Source organism: Notolabrus celidotus, chromosome 16 (assembly GCF_009762535.1).
Source record: "Notolabrus celidotus isolate fNotCel1 chromosome 16, fNotCel1.pri, whole genome shotgun sequence".
NCBI classification, from domain to species: domain Eukaryota; kingdom Metazoa; phylum Chordata; class Actinopteri; order Labriformes; family Labridae; genus Notolabrus; species Notolabrus celidotus.
In genome coordinates, this window is record NC_048287.1 from 25,910,495 (window position 1) to 25,920,963 (window position 10,469).

Consider the following 10,469-nt stretch of genomic DNA (forward strand, 5'->3'; position numbering starts at 1 on the left):
TCCCATGTGTTCCCGTCTAAACTAAATGTTGAAATTTTGAGCGTTACAGTTTCTAAAAGGCTGATTTTCTGACCTTTAGACAGCACCAAGCTAGCTGTTCCTCCTGTTTTCTTTTTTTAATGCTAAGCTGAGTGAACTGGTTGCTAACTGTAACTTCAGATTTGCCATTCTATACATGAGAGTGGTATCGGTATTCCCATCTGCCACAAATGACGTACATATTTGGCCTAAGCACAAAAGCTGGTTCTCTTGTTCAGCCTCCAGAGCTACATCGTCATTCATAGCAGCACCTCAGTGTCTGACTACCAACATAACTCATCAGTGATGCTGCTGTTGCTCCTGAAAGTCAACCCCCACAGACCTCTCTCCTCCTCTCATTGTACCTTATGGCCTACAGCCTTGAGGCAGACCGCTAACAAAGCAATCAGGGCTGTCAATGTGACTAACCAGATCATTTTACCCCCCAAAAACTCCTCTGAGAGAGAAAATGACGGAGGTAAAGGAGGCTGATGAGCATTGAACACTTGATAAAGGGTGGGCAATTAAAAACTGGTTTGAAAGCCTCTCTGTCTGTTCTTTGTATTCCTCAGGTGGTTTCCGTGTCATGGAGACCAGTTCCCCCCTCCTCCTGCGGGACTCCCACACTCACGGGAGCCGTAACCAGACACCTGCTTTTTGTTTTGTTCGTGGCTCTCCAGGTAGATAAAAGAACAGATGAGGGTGGAGGAGGAGGGGGAGGTGGAGGAGGGGGGGGTCTGTGGTGTATAGAGGAGGAGAGGCAGGTGCGTCACAGATCTTTGGTTTCAGCTTATTTGGTGTGATCGCAGGCAGGGCGATAAGAGGAAGAAACAGCGGAGGGAAGAGGGAAGTGCAGCGGGGAAAGTTATTTGCCTTTAAATCCAAGACTTTTTTCTGACCAGAGCTGCAGTGAAAAGACGAAGACAGAGAGGGAGGCATATTTTACAGGAGGACTACATCTTTTCTAAGCACTCAGGCACCTGGACGCTCTGCAGCAGACAGGCGTGCATTCATCAGAGACCCAGAGCCTAATAGCAAATATAACCAACACTGAAAGGACATGAAGACCGGCAAGAAATCCTTTATAGGTAGGTACTCCTTTAATTCCCTGTGTGTGGTATGAGACTGTCTGTGCAGCAGAGGAGGATGCACCTTGACGCATGCAACTTTTCCTCCTTTCACACAGATTAATAATCCAAATATTCTTCCTCTTATTTCCCAAATCAATCATGTGACTTTTAAATATTCATTACCAAATTAATCCCCCTCTTCCTTCTGGTATTCTCTCTTCTTTGCTTTGACGTCATTGTCACCACTTGTATTGCTTCTTGGCAGCACAAACCACCAGATGCCAATTACAAAATGCATCACCAAGGGCTCCTCCGTCTGTTCTCCGATTGTTGTGTTGCTTCTTATTATGTAATGTCCAAATGCTGAGCCTCTCACCTCCTCCCTGCAGATCTCCCTACTTTTCATATCACTTATTATCCTCTCAGATAATAGCTACAGCCAGGCCTCAACAATGTAAGCAGGACCGAGAGGATCAGGTGATTTTGGCATTTAGTGATGACTGGAAAATGTGTTTTGTTCTCATATATAAATATTGAAAAAGCAAAGCTGGGAATACAAAATATAGAAAGTCCAACTACCCATTCATCATAATCTCCTAACTCTAACGAAAGACTTTAACAAACAGGGAAATATCCTCTGATGCTTTTTTGTGAATAAACAGCTCATGCTAGGAAAAAGTTATCTTTGCTCAGCTTAGCTGAAAGACTGAAAAAGGGGGAAACTGCTTTTTAGTTTGTTGTCACCAAAGTACAGAAACAAGTCTTAGCTGTTTACCCATGAAGATCATGTTCATTACAAGACTCCAAAAAGTAGCTGTGCATTGCCAACACATCATTCAGAATGTAAACGCCCAAAAAAACAAGTTTTCTTGGACTTACACTTTGGTTTCGTACATTTTAAACACGATGTATAGATGAGTTTATTTATTGATTGAGCTTTGGAGCATATTTTAAGCAGGTCTTATTACCTTCAAACATGGCCAGGCTAGCCGTTCCCTCCAGTTTACATTTATTTTGCCAAGCTAGACTAACCTGCTGCTGGCTGTAGGTTCCAATTTACAATACATAACATGAGGCTGGTATCCATCTTCTCAGCTTTCTCAGGGTAGAACTTGTGGTGCAGCCAATTTCAAACTACTCCTTTAATACTGTTACCAATCCTGGAAGTCTCACTGGCATTTTTATGGGTCTTTTGGGGTGTTAGCCACAGCTAGCTGTACATAATTGGCCATCACTGTGAATCCTGTTTAAACCAGTCCATTACTCAACTTCTCTCACCGTGTTTTGGAAGAGCTACGCTGTTATTTGTTTGGATTTGGGACGAGATGACTGACCAAAGAGAAAAATTATTTAGCAGGTTGTTGGATAAAACTGTAAGATAATCGGAATCTAAGCCTGTACGATATGAGGCTTAGTGCAATACCATTGTTCAATATTAGGATTTCAATAGGCAATATGATCAAATTAGAAAGTTTGAGAGTGCGTACAAAAATATGACTCATTTTTTAATGTTTTACACAACACCAGTCTACAAAATGTTCCTCATGAAGCTGAAATACATGCTAAAGAGTTTTCTTTTCCACCACTACATTGGCTTTATTCTTCTGAGGAAGGCTGGTAGCTAGCTTGAGCTTCATCTGAGAGAATTAAGATTGTGCGAAAGCACGGTCATCATACTCAGGCCTCCATTCAGAGTGAGGAAGTTGCTGGTTTGCATCGAATTATTTTTCTCAGTGCGAGAATTTCAGAGACGATTCAATGGCAATAAAAGTGTTGTGCTGCCCTCCTGAGAACTGCCCTCCCTACATTTGACCGATTTTATTGACCTCTCTCTGAACTTCCATTGTTTCAAACTGGGGAAACATGTTGGCTGTAATTCCTATTAAAATAAACCAGTTCCTATGTGAATCTGAATCCTAGACAGGCAAAGAGGTGGGCTATTAGCCTCCTGGCACTCTGCTACAACGCACCCTGTGAGTCAAATTAGTCATGCCCCTAATGCAAATCCAAGCCTATATATAGTCAACACAGATGACTTGTGAAAAGATTAGTTTCCTGTGTGAACATGTAAAGAATTGAGATTTTTCCTACCAGGCTGTAAAAAAGTTAAATGGGCATTTTAAAATGGGTTAAGGGGATTTCTTTGGTTTTTAGAGCCTGCCCCAAGTGGATACTCAAGAAACTACAGTTTTTTATAATCCCACATTGACTCCATTTTCCAAAACAAGCAGTTGCCTCTTGGAAAAATCACTTATACACTTCATTTAGAGGTTTTGTTTCCAGCTGCACCACTCAGCTGATTCTCAATGGATGTTTCCTAGATGAATATCTCATGGCAATAACTAACCTCATGAGGTTTACGCTGGATTTGCGATGCTATCAACACTCAGCAGACCACAAGCCTGATCTAAGTAATGACTTGATGATGGTTGCTGCATGTGAGCCTAATTTACTGAGGTTAGCTGGTTGGAATAAGTTCATTAGTTGAGCATTTTCCCTTTGTAAAGCCACTTTCAATGTCCTAACATCACAGTACAGGCTTTGAAAGAAGAAACAGGAACTGCAGCAGAAAAACAGAAGTCACCTCACCGCACTGATTCATGATGTTTGGCCTACACTGGAAGCAGATGCAGTTACTGAATGAGAGTCTGGAGCACTGAATGAAAATGGCCTCTGTGTACTTCCTCTCTGTATACTGTTATAGATTCAGTAATGCACAGGAAAAACAAACAGCAGCATAGCAACAGCAGAAATACAATGTTAGACCGGCAGTAATTTCAGAGAACATTGGAACAAAGCTCGTTTTGCCATAATTACAGTAATTATAGCAGAAACAGCAGTCACATTAATATAATTAATAGAGGCTTTGGGGTTTTAAAATAGGCTGGATCATCCCACATGCTTGGCAGTAATTTTAAAGTCATGCATCATTTGTAAAAAATTGGGCAGCAAATTAGTGAGTCACCATGTAAGAGAGCAAACACTTCTTTTCTCTCTTTTATCTGATAGAGCAGGCAAGCGAGCAGCCATCCAATCCCCCGTGGAGAATTGGGAAAATAAAAAACACATCTCATATCCTGCCTGGGAATTCAGTAGGGAAATAAGAAACATTGAAAACCTAACTGTGGTTTCATGAGCCAAAATCTGCTCCCACGCATTCAGGGCCTGGGGCTGCACTGCGACGCAGGACGGCCACCTCCGATCTGCATCTCTGCAGCTCTCTGTATGAGTGATGATAAGTGACTGTGAGAGAGTGATGCAGACTGAGAGCACAAACTGAAAAAGGACACTGTAAAGACCGAGCAGGATGTGTTCTGAAGGGAGATCAGAGGCTGCAGGAGTCGGCATGACTCTGTAGGTGTGTGATAGCTCCTCTGAGCGGCTCAACAAGACCCACATAGTAATTAGAGAGCCTCCATCCTCATTAGCCAGCAGCCTTCCTGCCAGCCAAACAGTCGGTCACTGAGGGCCTGTTTGACTGTGTGACTCACGCACCCACCTTCTGCTGCATCCGACCCAGTGCACTGAAAGCAGGCAGCCAGGCAGGAACAGGTCCAGTTTCTCATGGTCTGCCAAAGTGTAAAGCATCTGATTTCCTGACATAAATTCTGAGCACGAAGGTGTTTTAGCCACACATGAAATTATTCTGAAGATATTTCCTGAATTATCAAACACTTCACTGCTCATATGAGTGAAACATGTTCTGATTACTGTACCATAATACAGCATTTTAACCAGGATTTTTTGAAAATTCCCCCTTTTTCAAGTAAAGCAGGGTATACATTACGAGATTTTGGGCCCTCACAACTATAACTAGCAAATAAAGTGTCAGCATTAAACGCCTATGTCTCTCCTAAGAGACTAAAATGAGAATTTACAAAAAGCTAAAAGAGAGTGTCAGCACCAGGATTACTCCTAAGTTAGACAAGTTATAAAATAGTAATATTATTGTAGACTCAAATGCTAGCTTTATGTTAGGCCTTAAGTGTGGCTGTAGCTTTGGTTAATGGCTGCTGCTTAATGCTGTTCAGGTCAGATTAAAGAGTCATATGTCCACTTGACCAGAGCAATGTATAACCAGCACAGGCACGTGGACATTAACCTGCAGGGAGTGAGAAAGGCTGGTGGTGCTAGCTCTGCTATTGTTATCTACACTTGGCAATTTGACATTGTTTACCCGCAGACTCAATTACCCCTTTCGACCGAGGCAGTTTTAGGGCCGGTTCGGAGCCGGCGCTCAATTGAGAACCGTTTTTTGTGTTTCGACTGTGAGTGAACCGGCTCCTGGACGGGAAAACCGTTTCAGAGCGGCTCCAACTCTTTGCTGGTTTAGAACCGCCAACAGCTTACGTCAGGGGCGACGGGCAGGGGGCGGGTTGCTGTGATCAAAAACACAAACCAAACGTGTTTCCACCATTGTCCTGCAGCGAAAAAATAAAAAAGACTAATGGATTCCAAGGCAAAGCAGTGGTTGGCTGAGGAGAGTTGTTGTGAGGGAAATTTCGCGTTAGCGCTGCTGGGAAAAGCGGTCACATAAATCTGACGTCATGACGTGCCTCGTCCAAGGGTTTGAGCAGGCGGGTGCTGTGTTGGTGCTGTGTTGGTTCGCAAGTTCCACCAGCTCTGACCCAGCGCGAGCACCAGCCCGGAAATACAACCCGGGTCTCGTTGGTCGAAAAGAAGTATATGACCTCATGTTAGTGCTCAATTGGACTGTAAGACGACACTGGCTGTGTGCAGAGAGTCTTCTTACCTGTTGACTGGTTGGTGATTCAAACTGTAAAATTCCATTAGACTACTGGGCTGTCAGTCGATTCGGAGCATCCCTGACAGGCAACATCAACAAATTGGCACATAAAGTTGACAGGAATTCGCTAAAGAAAAATTGGCATCACAGCAAAGTTTGCCTCCACATTGCAGAGACAGAGAACATCCCTAGTTGTATCCTAAGATGTAGACGCTGGAGCAATCCACTTAAATATTCCCCACACAAAATCTGGGGCAGTCACAGAGACGTCTTTCCTCTGAATAAATTCTAGCCAGTGGACTTGAATCCACGGCATTTGGGGAAAACTGATATGAGCGAACACAAGCACACGTCACGTTGGGTTTACTGGAAGACAACATGATTAGATTGAATGTATGTGGACATATATTGATAAATAGAGAACATAATGGCCTTAAGTATGAAATAAAGGGATATAAATCTGATCTTGAGAAAGGAACAAAGTGAAACAACCTTCTACTTTTTCCACCTTCTGGTGTTGTATTTTGGAGTAAATCCAATGCTTACCTCTCTGTCTTGAATTTAACATGAGAGGAACACAAACAGTTCATTTTCAGTGCAGCTCACGTACCAACCTTCAGCCCCAGAAAGAGCCTCTAATCATGTGGCACAAGTGCTATCACACTGAGTCTGGGGGCGTTATGATCAATGGCACCTGGAGAGATCTGGAGAGGCTTTTACTGGATCTGCTGGCAGGTGACTCACATGACTGCTTGACAATGTGCGAACAAGTGCTGCTGGTCTGCTCAGCATCAATCACAAGAGGGACAGGAAGGAAAGTGGGGCTGCTTTTGTGACGGTGCTAAATAAAACCGGATTAATCTGGAGCTGGAGGGACACTTCCAGAGAGAAAGAGAAAGAGAGAGAAACTGTGATGCATGTTCAGTTCATTTCTGGTAATCCAAACCTTCCACAGAACGGGAAGGCTTAATCAGAGTGGCATGAATGTGGGACTCTTTCTACTCTTCAGACAGAGGGAAACAAATTAAGATAAAGGGGAAACACAACTTTTGGTCAGCTGTGCCAGACATCACCTGACTCTCTGTACCATCACAGTGGAAACAATGCAAATCAGAAGTGTAGGGCTGTTCAAGGGAACTGCCCGAGTCGTGTTCGTCCATCTGCACGTAACCAGAGATGATAACCTGATACGCCTAAAATATTCAGAGTGGGACGACATGAGGTGAGGGAAAAGCCTCACACACACCCAGGGAGAGGTGTCGCTGTCGAAGAAACTCGATCAGTCGTGTTTCTGTGTATAAACAGAGATGAAGCTGAGAAGTCAGGGAACCTTCAAGCCAGTTTCAATTTAGGCCTTCATGCCACTTCACTTCCCCTTTCCCCCCCTCTATTAGTGAACTACCGGTCCTGTGATGTCTCACTTCCATTACATTATGCATGAGTGTCACATGTCGCGCTCCTGGGACAAAAGCCAGGAGTTCCCCACCGACAGAGCTCAGCTGAATGAGTCTCTGAGGACGGAGGCAGATGTTTTTGAGAACAGTGTGGGAACAAGTACTCAGATACTGCACAGGAGTAAAAGTACTGCTGCAGAGATAGGGTTTATATCCTAAATGTTAGGTTTTGACAGAGTTCTTTGTCATACATGGAATCAAGCTGAATACTTATTGTTTGGCTGGAGACAAAATGACATTTAACAATATCAGATGTGGAGACGTAGAAAAAAATGATGTAACATTCTTTAGATACAAAATTGCAATATGTGATATAAAAAAGACTCAACACAAGTAAAGTTTGACTAATATAGAAATTTCAGGGCTGATACCGATACAGATATAGATATGATATGATCTATCATTAACCAATTTGTGCTCAGAAGTTTCTTTCTTTAAATAAAATACATTGATAATTCATTAGTTTCAATATTACACTGCTGTGTTGAATTCAAGATTCTGATTGGTCCATACATACATAGCAACAGTCTGTTATTTCTTCACAGTAAACTGTTGCTTTGGCTACGGCTCTGATCAAAGAAGACCGACAGTAATCAAATCAATCTGCCAAAAGACGTCATGTTAATTTAAATTCAGTTTGTTTACGGTGGGAAGAAAAGAAAAGAGATGAAAACAGTGGAAGAAATGGAGGAGAGGTCAAAAACACACAGAAAGGGGAAATAGCTCGCCAGCATCATGGAACATGATACGGGAGAAGGCAGTAAATAACAGCTAGCTTTTATGACTCCTTTGTTCTGATTATATTTAGGTTAAGAGTTATACTAATATTTTCTGTACTAGGGGTGTGGCTGAGTTGGCTAATGGGTTGGTCACATGAAGCAGCTTTCCAGGAGGCTTAAGGCCCACCTCAGCTCTTCATCTGTTTCTAGGTTGATCAAAAGTTATCAATATGGCCACCACTATAGTTTGGCTTCAAAACCCCTCCTCAAAAAACCAACGGGGATGTCACTGAGACTACGCCCACGTTCAAAAAGTGTTTGGCTTTACTGATGAAGACAATGATGTACTGATGCATGCTAATGTCTCACCTTGCATCTCAAGATACCTCCTGCAGTGCCAGTGTGAAAATACGCCACTACAGTAAGAAGTCCTGCTTTGACATTGTTGCTCTGGTTAAATATAGAAGTATTAGCTCAGGTGTTCTTATGTTTTGGGTAAAAGTACAAATTGTTCCCTCAGTCAAAGTGATCAGTTGCACAAAAAGAAAATTCAGCAGAGCTTCTTAAACTCTAGAGGAATGTTTTTGTTGTTAACCCCCCTGAGGGAGAGAACAGTATCAGGCATGTCTCATCCAAAAACCATTACCGCTCTGCAACTGATCAAAGAACACTTTTAATCAGCAGACCAAAGAAACTCATCAACACTCGCTTTAATTTGCACTGCAGCTCCCTCTCCTCCTCAGGCAGTATAGCTATCTGCATTATGGCACTGTTATGTAACTTTCAGGGTTAGTGGACCACATCTATGACAGCTGCTGGACCCGTCACCAGGGCAGCTTATACAGGGGCATGATGTCATGTGCATTTTCTCTGAATTTATATAATTCTGCCATGCAAAGTCACCTCAATAACCTTGACCTCATCAGCTGTGGAAATCTACTCATCATTTAGAGGGTAAAGCTCGCGGAAATGGACAGATGGATCAGTTATGCAGGACTGTTATTTTTTCTTTGCATAATGCATTTTATAGCTTCAACGTGGATTATCAGGGAGGGAAACTGCAGCTGTTGTAGGCAGAGGCTGAAATGCAGCAGTCGTGACATACATTTCACTACCATCCTTTCAAAATAAAAGTACTGCAGGGAGGCACAAAGGGAATGCAGACCCACTTTGAGAGGAGGACTCTGTCAACGCTCCACAGCATTATGGAAAACATCCACCACCCTCTCTTCAACGTGCTGGTGAATCACAGGAGCACATTCAGCGCAAGACTGAACTATATTCTGTACACTGTGCAATATCCCTGACACTTCAGTCAGAATCAGAATCAGCTTTATTGGCCAGGTATGCTTGAACACACAAGGAATTTGTCTTGGTAAACTGTGCTCTCTTTGTACAAAGGCATAAGAATAAGGCATACAAATAAAAATATAAATATAACAATAATAACATCAACTATAAACACAAAAGAATAACAAATAGGCATGACTAATATGTACAGGCTAAAAATATTATATGATAATAGTGCAGTGGTGAGTATACATCCTGTATATAATACCTTCATTCCCAGCATTTCTGTATATACTTATTATTAATCCAATTTATATTATTTCATTCGTATTTGTATCTTATTTTATTCCTTCTTTCTATTAATATTTTGACTTTTTCATACTGTGTATAAGAGCATTCAGTAACAACTGAATTTCCCCCCTGGGATAAATAAAGTGTTTCTGATTCTGATTTGGGGCTACACGGTGGTGCAGTGGGTAGCGCTGTTGCCTCACAGCTTGAAGGTTCCTGGTTCAAATTCCCGGTCGGGCAGGTGCCTGTCTGTGTGGAGTTTGCATGTTCTCCCTGTGCATGCGTGGGTTCTCTCTGGGTACTCCGGCTTCCTCCCACAGTCCAAAAACATGCTCACCAAGTAAATTGCCCATAGGTGTGAGTGCGTGAATGGTTGTCTGTCTCTCTGTGTTAGCCCTGTGATACGTTGGCGACCTGTCCAGGGTATACCCTGCCTTCCGCCCGAAGACAGCTGGGATAGGCTCCAGCCCCCCGTGACCCCTAACGGGATAAATGGTCAAGATAATGGATGGATGGATGGATGGATGGATGGATGGATGATTCTGATTTGTGGGTGTGTGTGCAGCAAAGAAACCACTATATTAATGTAGAATAATAGAATATTACATTCTTGCACATGATGATGATAAACGTCAGAAGGAGATTTCCATTGAGAGAAAAGAATGAAGAGGATGAGGATGAGGAGGAGGGGGTGTCAAGTGCTCACCTCCTCCGCTCTCTTCCTCCTCTTCCTCCTCCTCGTCATCCCCCGCCTCCTACAGGCAGAATGTGGCTGCAGCAGCGGAATCCCGTGACGTCAGTTGCCGTGGTTACGTCGGTGACGAAAAGTGGGCGGCGGCGCCGCCTCCCTCAGTACCACGTGCTCAGTATAAAGTCGCTG